Below are 25,547 nucleotides of genomic sequence, written 5' to 3'. Positions count from 1 at the left end.
AGTAACAGCCAAAATTTCAACCCAGTTCTTCTGACTTCAAGCCCAGTGTTCTTTCTGCTACTTTTTGTACATGGTGTCAAGTTACTAAGTACATTTCCAGAAATAACCAACTCATGTTCCTCCTTCCTTCACCTCTAAAAAACATGAAAACCCTGAGGTTAACTCAGAGATCCCCGGCAAAATGCCTGGTTAACCCCTCTTTCCTATCTTGAATGAGAAACTGTTGGGTCCAAACATGAAAGATGGGATTTCAACATTGGATGGGACTTCACTGGCCAACTAGACTAAACCATACTTGAAAAAGAATACTAGCTAAAACATCTGTCAAGACATTATTTGAAGACTTCCAAGCAGATGGATGGAACTCACAGCTTTCTGAATTTGGTCTTGTTGTTCCTGATTCTTGCCCCAGGGGTTAAACTGAATAAAGCTAACCCTTCTTCCATGAGAAAGACAGCTATAATGACCCTGTTAAAACTTCTCTTCTCTAGGCTAAACATCTCTATTTCCTTTAACGAAGTTGTGAGATGGCATGAACTTAAAGCTCCTTTGCCACCCTGGTTGCCCTCTTCTGGATGCTTATTGAATGAAAACAGGACCACATTGACGGAAAGTTATCCCAGGCACTCATTTTATATCCTTTTCTATTTTTTCACCTTTTCTGCCTCCTCCCTTTCCCTGCTTCATTTTTCCTAATCTCTATTCTCCACATTTAATTCATATCCATTTTCCCTCTTTTCTGACATTCAGACCTTCAGGTGTCATCCACAAAAGTATGAACTCCTGATACTGCCACTTTTACTAAGAAACCACTCATTATCATCCATTCAGAGTCAGATAGTACTGCATTTTCTGAGATGGGCTGTCTGCCTAATTATGGCAAACTGAACACATGTGTATATTTTCATTATTGAGGAATCATTTGTACTTCTGGCTTTTATTTGTACTTTCAGAAAACTCAATAATAGGTATTCACTAAAATGAGTAGTTGATCATTCCATGTGCTTTCACTCCCCAGGCTTGTGGCTGTGTATCCCCTCTTGCTCTACCACATTCACTCTCTCATCTCCATCCTCTTTCTAGTTAAAGATTTGCTGATCTATCTCTGAGAGATGAAAAATAGATCGCAAGGGCTGGGAACTGACCTAGAGGCATGTAGTAGATGGTTAAAATAGTTAATATTTTGGTATCTGGTTCCTTTACTCATGGTGCCAAAATGAAAATTAGTCAATCAATAAATCAACAAGTTATTGTTCTGTACCTACAAAATGGTAGGCAACATGCCAGATACTTAAGGACACAAAGACAATTTTTTAAAAAATCATTTTTCTCAAGAAACATACATTCTATTGGGGTGATAGACAACATACATATGTATAAACATATATGGAATATTAGCACAATAAATACAATGCCATCTGGAGCTGGACGTGTGGGGAGATTCACAAGGGTTTTTATGTAAGATGATCTTTGAATTGAACTAGGAAACTAGAAAATCTAAGAAGCAAAGGTGAGAGGAGAGGGAATTCCAAACATGCCAGATTGTTTTTTTCAGACCAGCTTTGGATGATGTAACAATAATATTCATTATGAATTTTAAAGTTTAAAAAGCACTTTCCTTATAAATGACCCAGTGAATTAGTTAGTTCAACAATTATAATTCCAATTTACAAGATGATTCTCAGTGACTTGGCCAATTAAAATATGCAGGGCATCAAGCTCTGCTAGCAATTTTTACTTTCACTTTAGGAATTTGAATTTTGGATACCACACATAGAGAGGTAAAGTACAATTGCATGGCCAAAGGGTACAGAGCAGAAGGATGACATGTCAAGTATGCTGAATTTGGAACTAGAAGATTGGGGTTCAGATCTCAGTTCTGCTGATTACCATAATAGGGTCATACAGCAGAGACCATCAGCCCAACTCCTTAAATTTTTAATAGGAAGGAAATTGGAGTCCAAGAAGATTCAATGAATTGCCCAAAGTCATACAGGTACTAAGTGGCCAAGCTAGTATTTGAACCTGGGTTTTTTTTATTCCAAATTTATCACCTTTTCCACCAGGTTGTATCTCTTGCTGGTTGTATGATCATGGACAAGTCCTTTTTACTGTACAGAGACTCAGTTTCCTTATCAGCAAAATGAATAAGTTAGCTAGATCAAGGATTCTTAATCTTTTTCATGCAATAGATCACTTTGACAGTCTGTAATGCCTAAGAACTATAGAAAAATGGTTTTATGTGCATAAAATAAATGTGATTAAGACAGCCAAATGTTTCAAAATAAGTTGTCCAAAATTAAATAAAATTCATATATCTATCCTACATTAAGAACTCCTGGTAGGTTATCTCTAAGGTCTTTTCCTAACTTCTATATTCTGTGAGTTCCAAGAACTTTGCTTCTTCCTCTGCTTGGTTTGACTGGACACCACAGAGTTAAAGTCCTCCTCTCTGACCTCGAGACACAAACTATTAGGCTGAGCTTGCCAGGTTGAGAAGATTTGTGGTATGTGTGCTGGGACAGTAAACAGACTCAGATCCAATTTCCTCACATCTCACATCATTCTTAGTCTCAGACAACCCTCAACACAATGGCAGAGGTGCCAAGGAAATAATAAAAGAACAGGAGTTTAAAGAGAGGGGAGGGGGGTTATAGTCAAAAGCAACTCAGATGCAGGTGAGTCAATGGAATCTGTTGCAGCTAAGGCTGTAATGAATGAGTGCTGGACATTCCAGACCCCAGCGACAGCCATCTGGGCCTTGAAGCTGATAGATGCCAAATCCAAACCCACCTCCTCATCTCCTAGTCCTAAAGCAAATAAAAGATATGTAGAGGAAGGGGGAGAGGGAGGTGATGTAGAGAATTGTGGAAGGCTCTTCATAGAATTTTAAATTATCTTAGCTCAACTGAAAAGGAAGATAGTGGCCAGTTGTCACATCTTTGCAGATTAGGCCACATTAATATCCAAAGAGTCTTTAAATAAATAATGAAACATGCAAATAGAGAAGAGGTTCCCTACTAAAGTATGTTATTCAGCCAAAGCATTCCAAAAGAAGGAAAATGAGGGAGGCTTTATTAGACATACTGTTACAGCTGAAATATACAATTTTATTTTCTCTCTCTGGCTCAGAATACATGATTTCCACATATGGGAAAACCATCCCCAAATTTCTCTAAACTTGAGGTTTGGGGTTTTTTTTAAACTTCATTTAGTAAAGTAGGTGAGGAACTACTAAAGGGCTTTACCTCAAAGAAGTAAATTTAAAGGGCACAAAAGAAAAATTCCTCCCACTATCAGGACAGATTGGCTTTCAAATGTATTAACAGGTAAGGCTTTAAAGAAATTTCTGCTGTGTTTATGTCAAAAATATGAAGCCATTTTTGATTCTTCACAGAGAGAATTCTTTCTTTCCCTATACACCTACCCATGCTCCAGCTCCGGGCTTCTGGTGGTAATAGCAGCAGTTATTGCCAGCCTCATTCACACCTATCTACCCTGTCTGACTGACAGATACAAGTTGCTTCCTATTGGTGGCCACTTTCAACAATGAATAAACCTTGGGGCAACCCAGAATTTCCTTTCTAACCCCAGTGGCTCCACCCTCCAGCCCCAGCCCTTTTTCCAATGCTGGTTATTTCAACAATATAACTCCAGATGCTATACTCTCACTGAATTCCAATCTGCTGTTTGTCTTGGGTATGTTGTATGCTTATTGTATACTTGTATATTACAAAATACAACTTTGCCCTTTAGGAAGTTTTAATTGGGAGTGTAGCTTACATTTCAACAATGGAAACCAAATGAGAGTTTCAGTTTCCTCATTTAACAAATGGAAATAATACTACTTCCATTATCTACATCCCTGGGTTGATGTGTTTAAAGTATTTTGAGTATTTTGTTGGGTGTAAAGTTCAATAGAAACATGAGTGATGATGTGTTTTTTCATGATGATGATGATGGTGATGCTAGCAAAGGTGAAGATGACGATTGATTGATTATGATGGTGATTTATCAATTATGAACATAATGATGATAAAAATAGTTTCATTATTAAACATAGAGTTACCCACATGTTGACCTATTCAGTGAATTCACCTTTGGGGATTTATGTTATTGTTTTCATGTTGCTCTGTTGAGATCTGTGTTATTACAATTTCCCCACCCAATCAACATAGATAAGCTTTCAAAGGTTTTGACAGGTGAGTGTTTAAAAAGAAGAACCTCTTACTGTGCTATGTCAACAACAGTGAGGCCATTTTCTTTTTTATTCTTAACAAAAACAATTGGAGCAGATGTTCACCAATTCACTAAGTCTGTTCCCATGATCTCTATGAAGCACCTCCAGACTGAGGATCTGAGGCATAGTCCCTTTATCCAATGAGGAATTCATTTATTTTTCCTTACATTTCTCTTTAAAAACTTCTTCTCCTAGACTATAAGTTCTATGAAGAGAAAAGAGGAGGCATGTCTTAATAACAATTACTTCTTATTCCTGTAATGCCTTAAGTTTACAAAGCATTTTCCTCACAATAATCCTATAAGTTGAATGATATGAACATTATTATCCTCATTTTATACATGAAGAAACTGAGGTTCATAGATTAAATAAACAGATTAAGCCTAGGCTACATTATGTTTTCTATTGATTTATCTGTGTATATGTTGTTGCTTTTTGCAGTAGAATGTAAACCCCTTGAAGGCAGGGAATTTTCTTGTTTTTCCTCTATAACCCCATAGACAAGAATGGTGTCTTCAACACAGGGTTAAACAATAATTAATTAAACTTTTTAATAAAGGTTTATCGTATAACTCAGGTCTTCTAGCTCTAAGACCAGATGGAGAACTTTGCATTGCATCAAGGATTCTCATAATTAATTGTATATCTGCTGCAATACTGAGCACTATCTTTTGCACATACTTCAATACTTCTGTGATTAAAAGATCAAAACAATAATCTATGTTGTTCAGTTTTGCACCACTAACACATGGTGCAACATCTCAGGGACTTATTAGAGAATCATCTTGAGTTGTTTCAGTCCCCAAATCTACTAACCTGTGGTCAACCTGATAATGAGCTAAAACAACATACATACATATACTAAATCCTAATGTACCTAGGTAGTAGATAGAACACCATGCCTGGAATCAGGAAGACCTAAATTCAAATCCAGCCTCAGATGCTTACTAGTTATATTACCCTGGGCTAGTCACAACCTCTGTTAGTCTTAGTTTCCTCAACTGTAAAATGTGGGTGATAATAATAATAGCACCTACCTCTCAGGATTGCTCTGAGGATCAAATGATATAATAGTTGTGAAGTATTTAATAGCATCTAACACATAGTAGATACTTAATAAAAGCTTGTTCCTTTCTTGTCCCTTCCCCCACCTTTTCATCTTGGAAGGATCTATCCACTGGTCTAGCTACTAGTCTAAGCAACTAGCTGATTCAGTGGACAGACTGCTGAACCTCGAGTCAGGAAGATTTATCTTCCTGAGATCAAATCTAGTCTCAGAAACTGACTAGCTATGTGATCCTGTGCAAGTCACTTAAACCTGTTTGCCTCAATTTCCTTATCTGTGTAATGAGCTGGAGAAGGAAATAGCAAACCGTTCCAGTATCTTATCCAAGAAAACCCTAAATGGGGTCATGAAAATAAAAATGAAAAACAACAGGAATAAAATGAATAAAAATGTAAAACAATAGGTTGTGTTGTGACGTAACACTCCAAAAATCCCTGGTCAACTCCATGCCACTATGAGACAATAGAGTAGGATGGTATTTGGGACTTCTGTATTGTGAGACAATCATATGGAACTGTGATCTCATTGGTGTGGGTATTCCTCCAAACATGTTGATTCACAGCTTCTCATAACACACAGAAATCCACATCTTTTTTTCATTCTGTGTGATTGTTGCCCATGTCTTCCCATAAATACTCCTGAGAGGATCTAATCAATGCACAAAGGACTTTCTGTAGGTCTTTTCACATTTAATAGATACCAGAGCAACACTAGAGTTATCTATCTCTCCTCACAGATTGTTTGATGCCATATTTTATGGCACTTCTGTCATAGGAGCCATCTCTGATAATAAGCTGCAGCCTACTTGATACCCACCATGGATCTCTCAGTCACTCATTAGGTCAGCTACAACTTGGAATCTTCACATATTACTACTGTAACTACTGTCCACGATGCTAGAAACAGGAGAACATTGGAGCCTCCAAAAGTTTTGTACATTTGTGTCACGGATGAGCCTGGAAATGTTGAAAGCACCATGTTCCAAATGAAATCCAGATTGCTCTTTTCCTCCTTTGAATTTCTGGGTTCAGAAATTAGCTTGTCAGTACTTAGCTATCATCAGACCCTGACAGCAAAGAGTTAATTATTCATATTGTCCTTGGAACCAGACCTTTTGGTCTACTAGCATATCCTTCACAATGCCAGGGGCACCATCATGCCACATTGAGGCAACAGAGTAAGGCTATACTGAGAAGATACTTGGTAGAGTTGTTTTCTCTGCACATTCAAAAGCAACAAGAAACATCATTTTTGTGAATGAAGTTGCCATTATCCCTTAATAGTAGGTAAGGTATTAGCTGGCATGGTGATAGTGCCTCAACTCTTGTAACAGCACTGTGTGTATACTATGGGTGTATTATTACTGCTTCATTGATGAGGAAATAGAAGATCAGAGAGATTAAATGATTTCTCCATAGCCACATAACTAACAAATTTCATAGGTGAGATATTAATCCTAAACTTTTTCCACTCTAACATGTTGCTATCGAATGAATGACTTGATTGTTTTTTGTTTTTTTTAATTTTATTTAGAATGTTATTTTCCCAAATTACATGTAAAATACAAATTTTGACATCATTTTTTTAAATTGTGTTCCAAATTTTCTTTCTCCTTTTCTCCCCACACCAAGAACTAAAGCAATTCAATATAAACTATATATGAGCAGTTGTGCAAAACATTTTCACATTAGCCAGGTTGTGAAAGAAAACAGATAAAAACAAAACTTCTGATAAAGGAACTCACAAAAAATTATTCTTCAATCTGTATTCAGATAATATCAGTACTCTCTCTGTAGATGGACTGCATTTTTCACAAGACCTTCAGAGTTGTCTTGGATCATTGCATTGATGAAAATAACCAATTCATTCACAGCAGATCATTTCACAATATTGCTGTTATTTTGTATAGAGTATATTTCACTTTGCATCAGTTCATGCAGGTCCTTCCAGGTCTTTCTTCCTGCTAATCACTTTTTTTATTATTGCTTGACAATAAACCCATGAGGTTGATTCTTGCAACAACAGTAATAGATAACATTTATATAGTACCTTATATCTGACAGTCCTCATCATCAATCCTCATCAATCATTCCTAATCTTCCTCCAATCATCATCAATACATCAGTCAATTATCATCATCACCACCACAACCACCACCTCCATCATCTTACACTACTCTTGTAATGTAAACACCCCATGTTTCTTGACGAAACAAAGGAGGAAATGTAAAGAATAAATTGTTATTTGGTTTTTATGACCCCATCTTTTGGCTAGAATTTAATAAAAAAACTCGGCCCACGCATTAGCCTGTGGCTCTGCAAACAGCACGGTGCTCCACCCACTGGTTGTAGCAGTCGCCATCTTGGTGGCACCTCACATCATCATCACGCTGATGCATACATGGGCCTGGCAAAATTATAATGATTGAAAGCCCAGTGAGGGTAGTCATGTGACTGTCAGAGTGGCCAGCCAATTGGCTGGGGGCTGTGTGTGGTAAGCCTGTGGTCTTCTGGGAAGAAGGAAGTTTTTTCACCATTCTAGCTTGAAGCTGGAAGGTGACAGGATAATGCTGTGTGTTTTCAGCTGATTCCTGGGCGGTGGTGCTGTTCAGGTTGTATAATTTACCTTTGCCCATTTTATTTCCTTTCCCTTGATCCTACTGATCTTGTTTGTGTTTTTTTTTAACATCTTTCTCGTTAAAGAAATCCTGCTCTATTTTGAGGGAGACTGTCTGTCTCCTTCCTTGCTCCAATATTGTGGTGAGCCACTTAACTAACACTCCCCAATTAAAAATTGGTTCCCACACTTTTGCCTCTACTTCAGAATTTTTTTCACAGTTACTATTGTTAACTGTTTCCATCCATCCTATTCCCTCCCTCTATTTACTCTATTTTCTATCTTCTTTTACCCTATCCCTCCTCAAAAGTGTTTTGCTTCTGACGGCCCCCTCCCCCACTTTGCCCTCCTTTCTTTTATCTCCCTCCTTATCCCCTTCCCCTCCTACTTTTCTGCAGGGTAACATAGATTGCTCCACCCAATTGAATGTATATGTTATTCCCTCCTTGAGCCAACTCTGATGAGAGTAAGGTCTTTGAGCCAATTCTGATGAGTGTAAGGCTCATTCACTGCCCCACTCCTCCTCCATCTCTCCCCACAATTCCATAAGCCCTTTCCTGCTTCTTTCACATAATAATTCACCCCATTCTACCTCTGCCCTTAACCCTTCCCCAGTACAATTCTCTCCCTCCTCAATTTTACCCTAAATATGTCATTGTGGGGCAGCTAGATGACACAGTGCACAATGTACCTATCCTGGACCCAGGAAGACCCAAGCCCAAATCCAGGCTCAGACACAAGACACTTACCAACTCCTTGACCCCAGGCATGCCACCCAACCCTGACCACCACACACACAAAAAAGATTTAAAAGAAAATAAATGCTTTACAGATATCTTCCCTTCATAATCAATTCCCACTTGTTCCTTCTGTCTACATTTATTCCTATCATCTGCCCTAATACTGAGAACGTTCTTGTAACTTAGATGTATCATCTTCCCATGTAGGAATGTAAACAGTTTAACCTTTTAACATCCCTCATGATTTCTTCTTCCTGTTTACCTTCTTATGCTTGTCTAGAGTATTGTATTTGAAAGTCAAATTTTCTATTCAGTTCAGGTCTTTTCATCACAAATCCCTGCAAGTCCTCTTTTTCATTGAAGTCCCATTTTTCCCCCTGAAAGGTTATAATCAGTTTTGCTGGGTAGGTGATTCTTGGTTGTAATCCCAATTCCTTTGCCCTCTGGAATATCATATTCCATGACCTCCAATCTTTTTTTTGTGTGAGGCAATTGGGGTTAAGTGACTTGCCCAGGGTCACACAGCTAATAAGTGTTAAGTGTCTGAGGCCACATTTGAACTCAGGTCCTCCTGACTTCAGGGCCAGTGCTCTATCCACTGTGCCACCTGGCTGCCCCCTCCAATATTTTTAAGTAGAAGCTGATAGATCTTGTGCTATCCTGACTGTGGCTCCACAGTATTTGAATTATTTCTTTCTGGCTGCTTGCAATATTTTCTCTCCTTAACCTGAGAGCTCTGGAATTTGGCTATGAAATTCCTGGGAGCTTTCATTTTGTGAATCTCTTTTAGGAAGTGATGGGTTGAGTCTTTCAATTTCTATTTTAACTTCTGCTTCTAGAATGTCAAGGCAATTTCCCCAGACAATTTCCTGGAAGTTGATGTCTAAGCTCTTTTTGATCATGGTTTTCAGGTAGTCTAATGATTTTCAAATTACCTTTCCTGGATATTTCTTCCAGGTCAGTTGTTTTTCCAAGGAAATATTTCACATTGCCCTCTATTTTTATTCATTTGGATTTGCTTTATTGTGTCTTGGTTTCCAATAAAGTCACTAGCTTCCATTTGATCAATCCTAATACTTAGGCAATTATTTTCTCCAGAGAGCTTTTCCATTTGGCTTTTCAAGCTGTTGACTTTTTTTCATAACTTTCCTGCATCACTATAATTTCTCTTTCCATGTTTTCCTCTACCTCTCTGACTTTATCTTCAAAGTCCTTTTTGAGTGCTTATATGGCCTGAGACCAATTCATATTTGTCTTGGAAGCTTTGGATATAGGAGCCCTAATGTTGCTATCCTTTTCTGAGGGTGTACCTCAATCTCCCTTGTCACCAAAGAAACGTTCTATGGTCTGCACCTTTTTCTGCCTGCTCATCTTGCCAGCTTACTTCTTAAATTTTGACTGCTTTTCAAAGTGGGGCACTGCTTCCTAGATACACTGTCATGAGCTTTAGGGTGTCCCAGGAGGTAAGATTTAAGAAGAGGCACATTCACGGCTCACCTGGCCTGTGTTCTGGGCTGCAAGTAACCACAGGCTGCTTGCTCTTTAACCTGAAAACAAGTCTGGTTCACTTTGGTTGCAAGTGTGGGCATTCCCATGCCCCTCCCCCACCTGGGAATGCTACCAAAGACTATGTCCTGTATAGGAGCCTGGGCAAACCATCAGATTTCCACTTATGTGCCAGCAGAGATCCCTATAATCTCTCCTAGTCCAACTGCTTGACCCTCTCACCAGACTGTGAGCTAAGTTAGCTGCAGGTGCAGCCAAATCAGAGGCTCTGAAAGTCTCTTTCTCTGACATGGCTGAGGGCTGGATCTGTGTCATTGTGGCCACTGGGCTGAGCTCCACTCACATCCTGGCACAGCAGACCCCTCCTGCCAAAATTCTTAGCAGTCTTACCTGGAAAATGGTCTTAGCCCATTCTTTTGTAGGTTTTGCTGCTCCAGGAATTGTCTTATGGCATTATCTGGACTTTTTTGGAGTGATTTGATTGTAGATAGGGATTCATTATTCACTGGTATTGGTACTTTAAACCTGCTTTATTATATATAATGACATATGACATAATTATTTGTGATATGCCATAATATATTATATCATATCACAATATATCATATATCATACAATATAACATGATGTAACACACAATAACACCATGTAACACAGTAACATATCAACATATAAATTATAGTATTCATAATTTGTTGTTCCATACATGTGTGTATGTATATATGTATGTGTATTTTTATGTAATAAGGGGCAGCTAGATTGTATAGTAGATAGAATACTTGGCCTCGAGTCAGGAAGGCTCATCTTCCTGAAATCAAATCTGTCCTCAGAGGCTAGTTGTGTGGCTCTAGGCAAGTCACTTAACCCTGTTTGCTTCAGCTTCCTTATCTTTAAAATGATCTAGAGAAGGAAGTAGCAAAGCACACTAGTATCTTCACCAAAAAAAACCTCCAAATAGGGTCACAAAGAGCAGGACACAACTGAAACAAATGAACAACAACAAAAAATTATACATGTATTTATGCATACATATATATATATATATACACACACACACACACACACAGAGAAAGACATATTTCCTTTTAAAAGGTTGAAATACTAAAATCATACAAACATTTTCACAGAGACATAGACATATAATCACTCTATGCTTCCCCCCATATTTAGTAGGTAGTGGTTAAGAACCCCAAAGAGAAAATCAGAGCATACTACAAAAGGGTAATTAAATCACATTGACTAGTCTTGACAGAAAATTCAATGGCCCAGGGCAAGGAAAAAAAAACTCTGAGTTCATAAGCACAAAGGTGGATTTATAATCCATATCTGGAAGAAAATATCTAATAGCTTAAGCAGCAATATAAGCTCTATCACCCTTCTTCTTGCAGCCAAATCATAACTCACCAAGTGTAGTTTTAAAGATAATAAAATGCAAAAGGCATGCACAAAAGAAAAACCCCAATATACCTGCATAGAATCCATAATCACCTCCATCACTAAAACCAGTCTCATCAGTCCCTCTGTATATGTATTCACCTCTGCTTCCTGTCTCCCTTAAAGCTGAAATGCCAGATTTAAGAAAGATGGATTTAGAATTATGGCACTTGGGGAACTAGAGGGAACCTCAGAGCTTATCTCATTCAATCTTTCATTTTAACAATGAAGAATTGTACCCGGATTGGACAAGGGACTTGCAGAAGGTCAGACTGGTAGTCTGGCAGATCTGGGATTTGAACTCAGCTACTCTAACACCAAAACCAGCACCTTTCCCATTTTTTCATGGTTATCATATTATCAGAGATAGAGAGCTTGAAGGCACCTAAAAAGCAATCTTGTCTAACTTTCTTATTTTACAGATGAGGAAACTAAAACCTAGGAAGATTATAGAACTTCAGTGCCGTTCACCACTGAAGGTTACTGATTGCTACCCTCCTGACAGACTTTCTTTCATGTTTCTTTTTTAAGTAAGGGAACATTCGCCATCAGAGATTTGTTCAGGATAACAGCAAAGAATGTATAATACTTGAAATTAAGAAGATCTGGTTTTAGATTCCACCTTGAACACTCATTATCTATGTGACTATAGGCACATCACTTACCCTCTCAAAGTCTGTTTCTTGATCTATCAAATGAGCATAATACTTAGAGTAACTATTCCACAGGTTTGTTGTGAGGATCAAAAACATATGAAGTACTTTGCAAGCATTCTTGTTGTACACAAATGTCAAATTATCATCACCATCATCATCATTAAATCCAAGTTTTCCACTACCAAAAAATGAAATAAAACATAATAATAGGGGCAGCTAGGTGGCGCAGTGGATGAAGCACTGGCCCTAGATTCAGGAGGACTTGAGTTCAAATATGGTCTCAGACACTTGACACTTACTAGCTGTGTGACCCTGGGCAAGTCACTTGACTCTCATTGCCCGGCAAAAACAAAACCAAAACAATACAAAAACAAACAAACAAAAATAACCACAAATGCCGTTGAATGTCAAATTTCCTTCCATCTTTGCTCTGATGCCCTATACTTTGATAGTGGGGCTCTGTAGCTAATCCAAATGGCACAGATACTTTTCAAATATTCTTATGCCTCCTAAAAGGCAATATATCAACAGTTCTTGCCCTAAACCTCTATGTAAAGAGTCCCAGGTCTCAAGTTCTTTTCCATCACAGTATCTAATGTGAACTATAGATAGTAGCATTTCCCTCTCATCCCTGGTCCAGAATAGCCATCTCCAAGAGAATTAAAGAATACTCTTCCTCCAGAACATGAGGCTCTAGATATAGAGGGCAAGAAACAGCTGCCAATTTCACACATGATTTCTTCATATGAGTCTCCCATTGGTGTCTTTTGGTTTTCTAATCTCTCCTAAGGGGCAGTCATGTCTGTACATGGGCGCTTCCCTAATTGCAGCTCCCTCCACACACCAGTACCCTGAGTTATATGCCTTGAACTCATGCCATGTTATTGATGTGAGCCAGCCTGACATGCTAATTAGAAACACACTTACCCAAGCACATCAGCAGGTATTGAAGAGTAAGTATAAAGAAAACTTACTTTCAACAGGTCACCTTGAAACTTATTCATCTTTTCTCCTACCTTCTCTGGGGTAACTTCCAAGAGCTTAGGATCCTTATTTTCTCAAGGTCCCTCTATAATTTAAGAAGGAAAGCAGTCAAGGAAAAAAATTAAGGAGTTGGAGTTCTGATTCTGAAATGAAAAGATATCTCTGCCTTATATATAACATGATTTACATAAGGTAGGAGAACCAGGAATGCAGTTACAATAGTATAAATGAAAATAACACCAAAGGAAAGCCAAAAGTTGTAGAATAATAATGATAAGTAGTATCTATATAACTCCATGTGCTAGGCATTGTGCTAAGTACTTTACAATGATTATTTCATTTGTTCCTCACAACAACCCTGGGAAGTTGGTGCTATAATCATGCTCATGTTACAGGCAAACAGATATTAAGTGACTTGCCCAGAGTCACACAGCTAGTAATCAATCTTTGTTCTTGAGAAGGAGTGCATCCTTCTCCTTTCCTTGAGAGGTTGGTAACTGTGGGTACTAAAAGTTGCATGTATGATTATGATCAATCAATTGGTTTAGCTTAATTATTTCCTCTCTTATAAGAGAAGTTTCATTGGATGTGTATACATGGAATGGGATGAGGTGAGATAGGCAGAGTACATCCAGAAATGGTTGTGATATAGAAAAAGATGACATTATTTTAAAAAATAAATAAATAAAAATAATAAATGTATGCCTTCCAAAGAAGGAAGAAATCATCATCTCTTTTTCTCATATACATATTTCTCTATCCATTTCCTCAAGAGACTCTGTTGAACCTTCTTTCTTTTACTGTCTTTCCTCTCTTTCCCTGATTCCTGGTATCTAACATCCTATGCCCATTTTTTATTGATATGTGAAAAATATAATTTAGAGGCATGTGGATTCTACCCTTTTTCCAACAAATTAATCTCAAACTAGTCAGATAAGAGACAATACCATCAAACAAGCCGTCTGAATTAGTATCTGAAGCTCTATAGCATAGGGGTAAAATTCTAAGCCCAGGACTGGATCACCTGCTCATTAGGAAACGTTGCTCATAAATTCTTCTCATTTGCCTAAATTCTTCCCAACATTGTTTCATCATCTTTTGCTGGAAAAAAAATGTGCCCTAAAGAAAAAGTGGGCATATATCCAATGACATATTGTGGAGCATCCCTAACTTCTTTTACTTTCTTTTCTCCCCACTCCCTCTCCCACCACCACCTCCTTTAAGTCTACAACTTAAGAAAAATCACTTTGGCAGCTGTGTGAAGGACAGATTAGAGAAGTGAGAGAGTTGAAGAAAGGAGAGGGAGGCAATTGGAAGGTCATTGCAAGACCTGTGATTAAACATTCAGCCTGATCATGTCTCTCAGTACAATTCAGTTCGACTAAACAAACATTGGTTAAGTACCTACTAACTGCCAGATGCTATGCTACATTCTAGGGATACAAAGGGGAAAACATTAAAACAACCCTTACCCTCAGTGAGCTTATATTCTAGTGGGGAGGTTTGCAGGAAGGGGGAGGAGATGAGGAAGAAACACTATGAACATGTACAAAGAAAATATATACAAATGCTATATCCTAATCTTTACCTTTATCCACTGTCAAACAGTGCCCATGATGCCGAATGGTTTTAAGTGGTGTGTGCGTGCTGTGTGTGTGTGTGTGTGTGTCTATCTATGTATGTGTTTGGAAAGGAAACAATTAATAGAGAAGAGACAGACACCGAAGCATGCCATGGCATGAAAACCCAGCTGAAAAATTTCTCTATAAATTTTCAATAAACAAAAGCAATTCTCCAAGTGTTTTCTATGTGTCATCAATGATGAGATTTTACGGGTGTGATATCATCGCTTGGCTGCCTTTGACCTGCCTCTCTTGGCCATTCCAATTCTATGGACATTATGCAGACATCCCGCCAGACCACATAGCTGCATGCCAAAGGCCTGCTTTATTTGGGCACAAATCAAGTGGCCCCATGGGTAGAAGGAGGGGCAAGAACATTTACTTTCCACAGCTCTCCCTGTCTTTGCTGGGGATAGAATTTCTCACAGAATGACCCTTGTTTGTAAATAGGTCCAGAGTTTACTTTTAACTTCCTCCTGTCCTCCTGGCCCTCAAAAAATAAATAAATGAATGAATTCCTAAGCATGTTTGTGCCTGCAGATTTACAGATTTATACACTTCATGCCACTTTAATCCCTATTAAACTAATCTGAAGTCACGTCAGGCCAACTATCCACAGTCAAATGGATTAGACAAGCCAATTGATGAGATAGAAGGACTGAGAAAGCTTTTCCCCTTTGGCTTCCATGAATTCAGAGTATCCCTTTCAAATTCATGTTTATTCTTTTGTATTCTTCTGTGACTCAGCTAACTCTCCAATGGAATCCTTCTTGAAGAATCATTAAGTTACTAACATGTGAGGCATGGCAGGCAAAGCCCTGAATTAGTATATTTCATACACACCCATCAAGAAACCATTACAGAAACAGGTCCTTATCTGAAGTGAGCTTTAAAGTACAATGACATCTTATGGAAAATAAAATACTTTGGAAAGCATTCAATTTCAAGCCAATTTGGCTTACACATCATCAATTTTTCCTGATTCCCACTACCCACAACAATAAAAGTCTGCAGGGGTTTTGGCAAAGTTGCTGGTGAGTGGATCCAAGACATACACAACTTGTACAGTAGCTTCTTTGTGTTTTCATTTTGCCTCCATGATAACCTTATATGTTAATGACAACCATAAAAAGGATTCCTCTGATAGCATCCAATAGTCTATTAAATAACAATAAATTTACTGATTTCAAAAGGTGGCTAGGTCAAGGTAAAGCTGAGATTTCACCAGATTTATTTTTTTAACATCCATGCAAGATGATGCTTTATATTTACTCCTGTTAAGGTCTCATTTCATTATCTATCTGTGGCATGGAGTTTAGTCAGTAGAACCTAAACTCTGAAATAAATGTCTTACTAGCATCAGTTATGGGCTTCAGATGGACTGTGCCTGTCTCTGATAGACTAGCCTGGCTCAGTTCAGAGAGGGTCATTTCCAGAAGGCTGGCCACCAAGGAATGTCTTTTTTTTCATCCACAGAATCTCTTAAGGAGCTCTAATCTTTAGGGGTGGTGGAAGAAGCCCTGTTAATAAAGTCATGATTCTTTCAAAATGTTAATGTATATTTCATCCAATCTTGTTTTAGTTAACATTGCCTTGTTTGGCTAGATGTCCACCTACCTTGAAGTTTTCTACCCACCACATGGGTCACAAAGCTAAATGATCATTTTTTTGGCCTGGATAGAAGATCACCATCCATTCTCAATTTCATTCATGGACTCATCACTGCTTTCCATATTAAAATGTTCTTTTATTCTTCATCTTTCACATATTCTCCATTTCATCTTCCCATTCCTACTTACTCACACCTGGTCTCTTCATTCCACAATCCTTCTCTCACCTTTCTCTCTCAGTCATTTATAATAGCTCTTAATCTAAATCATAAAAATGTGAGATACAATAAAAATAAAATTGAAATGAAAAAGAAAAATGTTTGGGCAATTTTAATGATACAATCAGATGTAGGGCACCAGTTGGATTTGTTGCATATAAATCAACCTGTAGCATAACCAAAGAAAATTATTTGATCAAAGACATTTGATCCAAAGTTCATTTAGCAGGTGAGGAGAGCAAATGACAGAGAAAGGAGTTTATTTTGTTGAGATAAATAGCACTTAGGAAAAAATCAGATTTATGTGGCCCAACATCATACTCAGATTACTTACACATTCAAACATTCAAATAACTAGCATTTATACTGTGCTTTAAGGTTGGCAAAATCCTTTACATATGCTATTTAATTTGATCCTCAAAAAGTTATGGGGTATGTAATATCACCATTTTAGAGGTGAGAACACTGAAGCAAAAGAAGATTTAGTATAATCAAACAACAAAACCAAGGTTCTGACATACAAAAATCAAGAAGCAGAACATTTGTTTTAGTGTAAAGGCTGGTGGAAAGGCTTGGGTTGTTAATTAATGAAGGCTTACATTTCTACAGTGTTAAGAGGTTTACACAGTGCTTTCCTCACAATAATTCTATTGATACAGGTAGTATATTCACCCCCACCACCACCATTTTGCAGATAAGAAAAATGAGGTTCAAGGAGTTTACATGAGTTGGCCAGAGTGGTACATCTAGGAAGTGTCAGAATGAGTGTTTACATTCATGTGCCCTGATTCAAAATTCAGTGATCTTTCTACTATATCATGTTGCATTTTGTCCCTCTAGCGTGATTAGGGAAAAGTCTGATGGCATAGTTAAGAAAAATTAGGGTGACATAGCCACGTAGAAAAAAAAAAGGGTTTTGGAAAAAAAACAACAATGACTGCTTCCTAGAATAGGCAGTTCATTTATATCACTTTGAGTAGAAATATATTGGACGTGGTGCTGAATGGTGAACAAAAGCTGGTTTAGGATCTGTACATAAGTGAATGAAAATTCTTTTGTAGGTCAGCTATTTGAACTCAATTGACATTTTCATATAGAACCAAAATCATAAGCTATAGTATGGTACCTAAGCTAATGTCAAATTCAGGTTAACCAGTGTGGTAAAAAGTTTTAACAGTCGGTTAGATAATGGAGAGACGCCAGTTTTTGGGTTTTTTTAGGACCACCCTTTTGTGGAGGAGACCAACAGCATTGCCTGCTGAGCACTTGACTTCTGACTTCCGGGGTGTGAGCTTAAAAGGCAAGGAGAGAACAGAAGTGAGAGTTTTTTCCTGCTCCGCTGGTCTCCTGGCTGCGCTGCACAGACAGAGGCGGACTGGAGTTTGACTCGGCCCGGCTCTCGGTTAACAACACACACTTGACTCGGTCTCTCTCCCCAAAAGTGGCCTTGGGTTTTTGGTGAGTTTTATACAGAATATAGACTAAGCCTAGACTTAAGACGATGTATTGTATTTCTACTTTCCTATCCTTCTAATCAACATCACCTTGTGACTACCATACAATAAAGGCTCTATCTAGAAAACCAGAATCTTCTTCCATTTACTAGTCTGGGAGATAAATTAAGGGAAAGGTTAAGTAGGGGAGATTTAGGATCTAATATCCAATTTTAATCTCACACCAGAGAGTGGGACCTTTGTGATTACATAGACCAAAGGCACTTATTTTGGAGATGTAGCCGATTCTTGTATCCTGTGATCACAAGAAGAAGAAGAATGGGGAAGGTTGGGGAAAGGAGCAGTGAGGAAGCAGCAAGGGAGCAAACCTGAATCTATGCAGAGCACAAACAACCAGTTCAAGTCTTTGCTAATCATGGGTAACTATCTTGAGTTCCTGCCAATCACTGCTAGCCCACTTAGTCAATCAGGAGCAGTGTCTGAATAGCACTGAGGAAGCTCCTAAGCCTGATCAAAGACTATTAGTTGAGATTCTATGTCCCATGAACTCTCTAGAGGAGCAAATGGCACACCTCATTAGTATCATATTGCTCTCCCGTCCTCCACAGTAATGGTTCCCAACCTTTCCAAGTATGTCTTTTGATAAATCAAATGAATCTCCCAAACTCAGACATGACAGTAGTTATACTACTAGTAGCTGTCAATTAAAGAAATCTATATAAGGAAAAAAAACTACTATCAATTCAGAATATTTTGAAATGAAATCTATATTTTATTAATCATATGATATCTACAGCTTGGAAAAATGGATATATATATATACACATATACATATGGCTATATATACATACACATATATACATACATGTGAGAAATATGTATTCAGACTACTTATTAATTTACCTATTTGTTGACCCCTTGTAATAACCTCTTCTTGGCCCCTCAGAGGTCCTAATCCTTCAAGCTTTCAGTGGCTAGGAAATAATGGACTCAAGCAGTTGAGCAACCAAGCTCTCAAGCCCTCAAAGAAGAGCTTTTGTGGGCAAGGAAAAATAGGCATTCAGTTGGTGGTAGGAAAGCATCAGGGGAAGCTTTACTGACCTGTTGGTAAGTTAGATGTTCATCACTCAAGGACTTAACATCATTTTTTAAATAAATTCAACATTCTGCCAGGAAAAGGAAACCAAAAAATCATCACAAAGTAACAGTTTTAGAAAATGGGAGTATGAAAAAACATAGGCTTTAATTAGGAGGGAAATGAAAAGAAATAGTTTAAAAAAAATAATCCACAGGAATCCTAGAAACTATTTAAAAATACCTTAGTGGAAGCTAAGGGAAAACATGTTTGCCACAGACCAAAAAGACTGGACACTTGAAAATAAACACTAAATGGCTAAATGGCAGTCATAGAAGAAAGGAATCTTGTAAAAAATCAGAAGAAAAGAATCACAAATCACCAAGTGAGGTGAGTAGTAAAGCCTATAAAAGATGGTAGCTCAAATGCAAAACATTAATTAGGCTGACCAAATAGGAATTTAAAGAGCACCTTGCAAGGGATTCCAAAACCAAAAAGGAAATTCTTAAAATACCTCAATGGAAGGAAATGCTGCTAAGGAATCAGTAGGATAATAGTGGTGCCTGAATGAATGAATTAATGGATAGGTGGATAGATGGATGAATGGATGAATGAATGAATGAATGAATAAATGAGTGAACGAATAAGTGCATTTGGTGATAAGAGAATGGGAACAGAGATAATAGCAATTACTCACATTTCTATAGTGCTTTAAGGCACAGGGTATTGAGAAAAAGAGTTTTAACAAATACTTATTGAATAAAATGGCAAAATGCTTCCTTTAAGAAACTCTGTGAGGAAAGAAATTGCAAGGATTATGTCTCAAGTTTACTCATGGGGAAATATAGCTCAGACTTGCCCATAGGTCTATAGTTAACTCAGAATTCAACATGCATTTCACTGAACTACATTGGATTATTTATCCTTATTTTTTTGCAGGGAAGTGAGGGTTACGTGACTTGCCCAGGTCACACAGCTAGTAAGTGTCAAGTGTCTGAGGCCAGATTTGACTCAGGTCCTCCTGAATCCAAGGCTGGTGCTTTATCCACTGTACCACCTAGCTACCCCTCCCCCACTTTACCCCTATTTTTACAGAAGATTTTAGGGGGCTTTCCCACTGCCTAGACTGTCATTTGAAGCACAAAGGCCAAAGATGCTAGTTCCAATAGAGGGAAATGCACAGAACATTGTAGACCTTATTCATTTTTACACAAATTATGAGTGACAGATAATGTGCATGCAGGTGGTTAACCTCCTTTAGGAGTTTAGGGTGAAATTGTCAACTAAAATATGCAACCTTTTATAGGTGGTATTCACATATTTAAGTAGGGCTCCAGAAGGGACCCTAAAATTTACCAGTCTATCTTATTACTATGCTAGTCAAGAAGATAATTAGAATCACCCCTAAGAAGTTGTAGGGGTCAAGGAAAATCAACCTGCACAGTGGAGCCTGCAAAATACCTGACTTTGTATATGAAGGACTTGTGACTAAAATGAACATGACAGAAATCCTTGAAAAGCTACAACTCATACTTGATATGAACTATAGTTTCGTCACACATTTGCTCTATCTTTGTACTCTCCAGGGTGACCCAGAACATCCACAGTTGTACACTTCTCCAAATGTCAAATTCCTGACTCTGGATTATAGAATTATAAGTATAGGGCTGGAAAGGACCTTTGAATTCTTCAGGGAATTTAGGAATAGAGAGGTTAAGTTACTTGCCAAAGGCCACACAACAAAGCAATATCTGAGGTGTTTTGGACCAAGGCCTTCCTGATTCCAAATTTCATGCCCTGACTACTCTACCACATACCAAGCACAATAACTATAACTGACATGCCTGGGGAAGGGAATAAAGGTCACAGACATCACAATCACTCCTTTCTCACTTCTTTACAAGTGGGATAGCATAGCAATTAAACATATCTAACAGTAAAATGAAGGAAAGGCCTGAGATTACCCCAGATCAGCTGTAGCTATTCCCTTCTCCATATGCCAAAATTTGACTTGGGTCAGTTCCTCTCTCTTCTCCTAGTCAAACACAACCAATGACAACATGCAGCCCATGCAAGCCATCAGTTCCCAAAGGCAACATGAATGTGGCCATCTTGCATATACGTCAACTTCAATCATGAATGTTGACTCCCTCTTCCTTAAATAAATATATTGGAAATGATGGCACAATGGCTCATGAAGAAGCCTGGCTCACTTCATATTCCTCCATTACTTTCAAATATCTCCTACTTAGAATTAGACCAGGAGTGGGAATAGTAGTGGGAGAGAGAGTGGGAGAGGGAGATAGGAATGGAGGGAAGGCTCGATGGATGGATGGATGGATGGATGGATGGATGGATGGATGGATGGATGGATGGATGGATGAATGGATGAACAAATAAACAAATGAACAAAGGCTACTCAGTCTGGAAAGAAAAAAATATGGGAACATGGATATAAAATCAAAATGTGTCACATCGGGTCAACAGGAACCAAGAATACTCAAAATAAAACACCTTAAAGTTTGAAAAGGACAAGTTTAGGATGACTTTCCCCCCAATTAAAAAAGAGGAAGTAGTGGTTATAATCTTAGAAAATTTTTGGGGCAGCTAGGTGGCACAGTGGATAAAGCACCAGCCAGGAGGACCTGAATTCAAATCCAGCCTCAAACATTTGACATTTACTAGCTGTGTGATGCTGGGCAAGTCACTTAACCCTCATTGCCTGGCAAAAAAAAAAAATATATATATATATATATATATATATATATATATATATATATATATATATATATATATGTATGTATCTTGAGGCACTGAGATAGTAAATAAGTTATTACTGTGTGTTAGACAGAGTGGCTAAGAAATGAGGAAACAAAGAAAGGCAAAAACTTAAAGTCCCTGTCCTGAAGGAGTTTACATTCTAATGGATAGAAATCCAGGTCTTCCTTACTCTTCTCTCCACTTCACCATTCTGCCATACTTTGTGGCTTATATCCATGTTCTTTGTTTTTGTCTTCTCTTTTTTTTTTTGATCCCCAGAGTGTAGCATAATTCCTGGCACATAAGAAGTACTTTATAAACACTTGTTGACTGATGTCATAATAGACAAATAATAGCCTAAAATAAAATTGACCTTGATCTAGTCAGAAATAGAATTTGGATATAATGTGGTATTAGTTAGATTATTGTGCAGATTCAAGACAGTAATGCTTATATTCTGAGCAATACCCCTTCCCCGCAAAAATATTTTCCTCTTCCTCTTTACTACCTGTTGTATCTCCCTGCATCTAGGAGCTATGAGATATAGGTAACAGAGCACATAAAAGGTAGATTTGCTACCTGTGAGGATTTTGCGATCCAGGTAATACAAAATACATTGATTTTTTAATCTAAGCTAGGAAATATTATTAAAGTGGGGAAAAGCTTCAAATGGACTTAAGGAAAACTATGTATGGGAAGCCACACATAAGCCATGCTGAAGCCAGCTTTAGTACTGCCATCCCCATCCTATACTGTCTACCATCCACATATATAAATATCCCAAAATGATCTGACTCAAAACCTGGAAAGCATTTTATGCCAAGGCTATGCTGATACAAATAAAAACATTGCTCAGAGGCATCTAATCTCGGATGTGAGGGTCTACAGGTGCTGAATGGCACACGTGTTATTTGGCATGACCATTTTCTCTCTTGCTTGACTGGTTTTCTTTGTGACAAGGGAATTTTATCACTGAATTACAGGTGAAGAAAGATAATGAGAAATGGTGTTAGATGATATAATGTTCTGTGGTGTTGAATGATAATGGTCTATGGTGTTGAAAAAAGGGCATCAATGAAATTGAAACAAAAATAAAACAAAATTAACTGGTTTGGCCACATTGTCCATCCCTGATCTCTCTCTCTCTCTCTCTCTCTCTCTGAGTGTTGCCCTCCTCTTTTTAAGTGTCAATGTGCCTATTAAATGTGTAGATGCTGGAGCCACTATGCTAAAACCATAACTAAGTCATCATATAAATTAAGATTTCATGGGATGCTGTCAGCTTTAGTAGAGAGTTAATGTGTGAAGGATCCTTTTGAACAAAGCCATCATTAAAGACTTCGGGTTGATATCACCCAATATCCTATAAATCAAAGTCACAGGATTGATACTTCCTTGAATAAAGCAGTAGGAAAAATGTGTGCTTCCAAAAGAACTTCTTTTTATCAGACAATTTCAGTTGTGTTGTTGTTAAGTCACATTCATTTCTTCATGACCCCATTTGGGGTTTTGTTGGCACAGATACTAGAGTAGTTTGCCATTACTCCAAATCATTTTACAGATGAGGAAACTGGGGCAAATGGGGTTCAACGACTCGCTCAGAGTCACACAATTACTAAGTGTTTGAGGCCAGATTTGAACTCAAGAAGATGTCTTCCTGACTTCAGACTCTGTAGGAGGATTTAGCATAGCTATTCTCTCTACTGAAACTTCCCAAGTTTTCGTTTGCTGCTATGGCTGGCAACTTCTTCTTGAAACTTCCATCATCTCATTTTGATCTGTCAATTTCCAGGTCTGAAGCTCTACCTCCTTCTTCAGTTACTTCAGACTTGGCTCACAGTCTTCCTTTCCATTTTAACTCCTTATTCTCACTGATTTAAATATTTACAACGATGAACCTTCCAACACCCTGACTTCCCAGTTAATCAATTTCCTCAGTTCTCATGCCCTTAGTTTCATTTTAGCTCAGCTACCCACAGAAGTAGAACTACCTTAGGCTTCACCTTAACCTAAAATGTTTACACCTCTAAGTCCTGAAATTCTACCTCTCTAATCACAATATCCTCTCACTGCCTGACTTCTCCTAAGTTTGCTCAATATCCTTGACCTTCAGTCCCTTCCTATTCTTCCAATCCATCTTCCCTGTTTGGGCTGCAAAATCCTTTCTCCAAATTGTTGATCCTACAGACTACAATTCAACAATGCACCTTCCTTCACTATTGAATCCACTATCCTTCTTCCTTTCCTGCCTTGCTAATCCTCAACTCTGGGACACCCTCAGTGCCCATGTCCGGTGTGCCTAGTCTTGTGCCACTGAATATTGTTAGAGGAAGTCAAGAAACCATGAGGACTACATTCAGTAAAAATCTATGATATCTGACCTTCACTGGGCCTTCGCCATTTCATTTTTTTTCTTTTTAATTGACTTTCTGTCATACTCACCACAGCAGCTATTCCAAATGGTTTCTCTCTTCAAACCCCCAATCTGAACCCCACACTCCTGTCTCTTAAAAGGAAGACTTAACCCCCTACTTTACTGATGAAACCATTATCTTGTCTCCCCACCTGCCCCTCTTCTATTGCATTGCTCAAGTCTCAGAGGATGAAATGGATCTTTTCTTTCCGAGGCTAACCCTGATACCTTTATCCTCAATCCCCCTACTTCCCAGATCCCTCTGAAGCTGGCTGCATCCATCTCCACCCTGCTACACATACGTATCCACACGCACACACACACACATTCAATTTCTATTTACTAGCCCTTTCCTTGATACCTAAAACACAAGATCTTCTTTATCAATATGTAACCTCTCTTTGAGCTTATTTCTACACTAATGATAGTTTAGCTGCTAAATTCCATGGCCTTGTTCTTGGTTCTCATTCCCTTTTCTCTTTCTGAGGCATCCTTTCTTCCTGGATACTTTCTCCTTCCTCTTATGAGTGTTCTCTCCTGTTTCCAACTGTCATTATGATTTCTTTTCGGTCTCCTTTACTCTTTTTTTTTGGAAGGGCAATGAGGGTTAAGTGGCTTTCCCAGGGTCACACAGCTAGTAAGTGTCAAATGTCTGAGGACAGATTTGAACACAGGTCCTCCTGAGTCCAGGGCTGGTGCTTTATCTACTGCACCACCTAGCAGCCCCCTAAGTCTCCTTTACTCTTTATCTCCCTCCTCCCACCCTCATATCTGAATATCCACCAAAGTTATCTTCCCTTCTTTTATATTCTGACCCTTAAAGATCTCATTGTCTATTATATGTTCACTTTTAATATTCATGAAGATGACTCCACTGGCCTAATCTACTATTGCCCTCCATTCCTAAAGTCTATTCCCACATACTGAGCTATCCCCTCTATATCCACATGCTCTTGTTTCAGCAGTATCTTAAATTCAATATAAAATTCTCTCTCCATCAACTTCCATGTTTCAATGGACAATACTATCCTCCTTCTGGATACTCAGGCTCCAAATATCACAGTCACCTTTCACTACCCTCAGCCTTCCATCCAATCACTTAATAAAGTCTTGTAAATTCTAACAACATCTTTTCAAAGCTATTTTTTTTTTT

Source organism: Dromiciops gliroides, chromosome 6, assembly GCF_019393635.1.
Source record: "Dromiciops gliroides isolate mDroGli1 chromosome 6, mDroGli1.pri, whole genome shotgun sequence".
Lineage (NCBI taxonomy): Eukaryota > Metazoa > Chordata > Mammalia > Microbiotheria > Microbiotheriidae > Dromiciops > Dromiciops gliroides.
Note: the sequence above shows the minus strand (reverse complement) of the source record.